Source organism: Xyrauchen texanus, chromosome 9 (genome assembly GCF_025860055.1).
Source record: "Xyrauchen texanus isolate HMW12.3.18 chromosome 9, RBS_HiC_50CHRs, whole genome shotgun sequence".
Taxonomy (NCBI): Eukaryota; Metazoa; Chordata; class Actinopteri; order Cypriniformes; family Catostomidae; genus Xyrauchen; species Xyrauchen texanus.
This window is the reverse complement of record NC_068284.1, coordinates 8,966,535-8,970,661: the sequence shown is the minus strand read 5'-3', so window position 1 is coordinate 8,970,661 and position 4,127 is coordinate 8,966,535.

Sequence of the window (4,127 nt, the reverse complement as noted above, 5' to 3'; positions counted from 1 at the left end):
ACCAAGTGAAACAGTTAACTTAAGAACTTCCTTTATGAAACCTATATGCCTTCACAGCAGATTGAAATAGTGCTACACTGCCCACCATTGGCAACCATGAATCATTACAGTAATCAGGCCTTATGCCCACCACAAGACCCAAGGGTGCTCTTAAGGGCCTGCTTTTGGTGCTCATCAATGTTAAAAGAACAAATTGCTTGGGGACCATGGAGCAAACATGCACGGCACGTTACCCATTTGTCTCTGGCTGAGGGCGACCGCACTCGATACAGCACTCCCTGAGCGGGGCTGGCAATCCAGGCCGAGTTCGTCGGGCAGCAGCCTGGACCCACTTATTAGATCCAGATGGGCCCAGGCTGTCTTACAAGCCCCGAATGCAGAGAAAACACTCTCGCTCTCTTGTTGGCTTCTCTTATGCCTTCTCTGGGGGAGCTGAGAGCTGCTGGTCCACCCATTTCCTTTCCTTGCCCTTCCCAGGCATGTCAAAGCGGAGCCCAGCCAAAACAAATCAAGCCTGCAGTGGCTTCTGGATGGGCTTTAGCCTCCACCAGTGTGGTAATTCTACATGGTGTGTTGGGAAATGTGTATGCTATAGAAAGGGGTGGGAATCATCTTATTCTAAGAGTTTTGAAGAAAATAATTGTTACAAGTCAGGTTAGATTGCAACTTTCTCTGTCTGTAATAACACTACACCACAAATAATTTCAGTGAAAATTTCAGTATTTTTTCTTGTTTTTCAATGAAAAATTATCTTAACATCATTAAAACCACAAAAATGTACTTGAGAAGCAAGACTGAAGCAAAACAGTAACATAACTTGTTTTAAGAGAATTTGTCATTTACTTCTAAAGTAAATCACGATCACACGGGAAGCCGGCATGTGACCAAAAGTTCCGTTACCCTGACTTTGACCCCATTCTGCCGAATTATGGACAAGCTACATCACCCATCAATCATTTGTTCAATTGTGTTTATCTTTTCATGTGGCGTGACTGATAGAGTGTTGCATGAGCAGCCTCTGAGACATGTGTCATGGTACCGTGTGGAAACCAGGAGGTAATTGCGTTCACATTTTATCAATGATGAGCTTGATTCAGAGGTTGCATTTTAACTCCGAAATAATTTTTTCTCCACTGATGGTTACATTTTAACAGAGCTGGAAACTGAAGCTCACACGTGCCCATCTGTTCAATAACACTTCCAACTTCAGCCACAAGGGACATTGGGGCAGGCAATCTAGGCTGGTATATTAAGATCCTGGTAAATGTATCACTGACTATTTCCCTGAATGACAACACTTACAAAAAATCGAAACTAGCCGCAAATGTTATATCGGTAGTAGTGAATCTCCAGTAAACTTTTGGCAACAATGGACAATTTGATGCAAAGTTCCCACAAATCTCATTTGTATGTGAAAATAATCAGTGGTGAATTTGCGGCAAGTTTGCGGGAAATTTGCAATGAAACACTTGATTTTCGAAAGGGAAGTTGTAACAATACCAGAAAATTTCAGCTTTGATGCTATGTGGGAACAGAGTCATAAGATGAACTGCTTGAGAACATACGAGCTGGCAGATAGTGAAATTTATCCATTTAGTCAGAGGATATAAAAATATTTGATACTTTAGAGCAGACTATAAATTAAATTTTGTATTATTGTAACGACGATATCCCCAGAGGCGGAGGTTACACTATTAGAAAGTTCAGACCTCTGTCACCACAAACACAATTGATATATATAAAAGTAGACAGACCACAGATGTAAAGTGTAAATAAACTGTGTACTATTAATATGTACAAGTGAACAACAGCAAGATTATATAAACACTCCTAATAGAAATATCAAAACCCACAACCATATGTCTTTGTCTCTAACTAAGACGCTATAAATGTTCGCTCACTTCGAGAGTCCATTTATAATATGTATTATAATATGTATTATAATATGTAGTCCATAGATTCTGTCGATATGGGATCAATCTCACCAGTAAACTGGTTCTGGGTGTGATGTTCCAATTAGTTACTGGGAATAAATCCAATCCTCAGTGTGAATATAGTCGACCGTGCAATGATCTTTGAAGCTCAATGAAATCGATAATCCACATTGTAAATAATATAATCCATACAGGTCATGACAGGCATAAATCAAAATTAGATCTTGTTAGCAATCTTGTGTCTTAGAACGTTATCCTCCTCGATAACCTGATTACCCTATGGATGAAGTTGCTTCTACTTCCTTTTAAATAGTCTGTGAATATGTGTCACATCACCAATGTGATGATGGTAATGATGTCTTGGGCACAGGTATGGCAAACAACATACGACAAACATATACCACAGGATACCAAACACTTAGGGGAAAAACAGCAACTGGGTGAGTGGAATACAACTACATAGTAGGGTTGTGCCGATGGACGATATCATCGTCCATCGTGATGGCTGACCAACATCACGATGTAGAGCCACCATCGTGATGCCACGCCCCCTTTTGCGAGTCTTGCTAGTGTGACTCACTAATCCTAGTCTTTTCTATAGTTAACCTAAAAACTTTGCAGTGATTGCTCTGTAAATTAAATTGAGAATATAACTAATGCATATATGCTATTTTAAATACTGTTGTATATGCCAGAGACGTGACGTGTTAGTCTGTGAAAAACCGTATCAGGCAGGCTACACAAATATTGATCTTTACATTGTTAGCTTCTTGTCTTTTTTTTACATGTCTTACACTGTACATTTAGATTAAAATATTTTATGTTGTTGGCTACAAGAAAATAGCCTTTATTAATAAATTATTAGTAGTTGTAGTGTCTCAGAAAATCTTGCTCATTGTCACATAGCTCTTGTATACACTGAAGCGGCAGTTTAAGATAAACCCACACCAGCGAACGTCAAATAACTTATGTCTGGTTAATACTTTTAAAGAAAAATTTCCTTGGCCATAAATCCATAATGTCAAATCAAATGAAAGAAACAAGGTGAATATGAATAACACACATTTATTAAAACATAGAAGAACAACAAACAAAACAAAACGGAACAACACTCAGACCGAAACATTAACATTTCATTATAATTAGCAGCACAATTAACTTCAGCACAGGCTACAAAATAAATAATGTTATTGAAATATTGTAAAGTGGTCATATGAACTACACAAATGAACGTTTAAAAAATAATATGCAAAATCGAATAGCTCCGCAACGGATGGCGAAAAATGCGTAAAGATGTCTAATATCTTTCACCATAGACCATGTTTAAATTTCGATGTTTCTGGCCAGAAATACCAACATATTCACTTTATCTGGTTATAATAAGCTGCGGATTGGAGTAACTACACTACCCGCTGTGCTGAAGACCCGCTCCGATGGAGTACTGGTAGCACATATGCACAGATATTTCCGTGCTAATCTTGCCATGAACGGAAACCTTTTGTCGTTCGTTTTCCACCAAGTCAGCGGGTCCTCTTCCCCATCAATGGTCATTTCTGCCTCGACCTTTTGCTCATCAGTGAGTAAAATAATGAAATTATAGTTTTTAAGTGGAAAATAGTATTTATGTAAAGAGATATATTAAAATAAAAAGTGCACAACTCTTCTTAAGTGAAAGCTAAAAAAATAAATGCTTCACGTGTCGTGCAACCTACTGATAAAGCGCCGACGAGTTATTAGTTGGGTTAGTAAAATAATGAAATTATAATTTGAAAATTATATGAAATTATATAATTTAGATTCACCACATTCACATTATCCAGCTTTAGAGGGTTTCCCCAGCTGATAGTGGAATTTATTGGCCTAACATTTTCAAAACTGATGCTGGCTCTTCCCATTTAGGTGCTAGCTTGGCTGCAAATTTATCTGAAGCACTGATAAGGGTGTGCCCAGAACCAAACTAAATATCCCTAAGGAAACTGCACATCTATCCACCAGGCATTATAATATTTACCCTGTTTGGTTCGGTGTGACCCCACTCTGTGCTTCACCCTCAGCCATCATCCTTTTAATTTCACCTGAAGATGGTGGGTGGTGTATGAGCCTCTCTAGTGGTCATTTGAGTAGCCTTCCAAGCATCAGTTCTGCAGGGGTCTGTCCCATCGTTTCTTGCTGTGCGCTTTTGACAACTAAGCG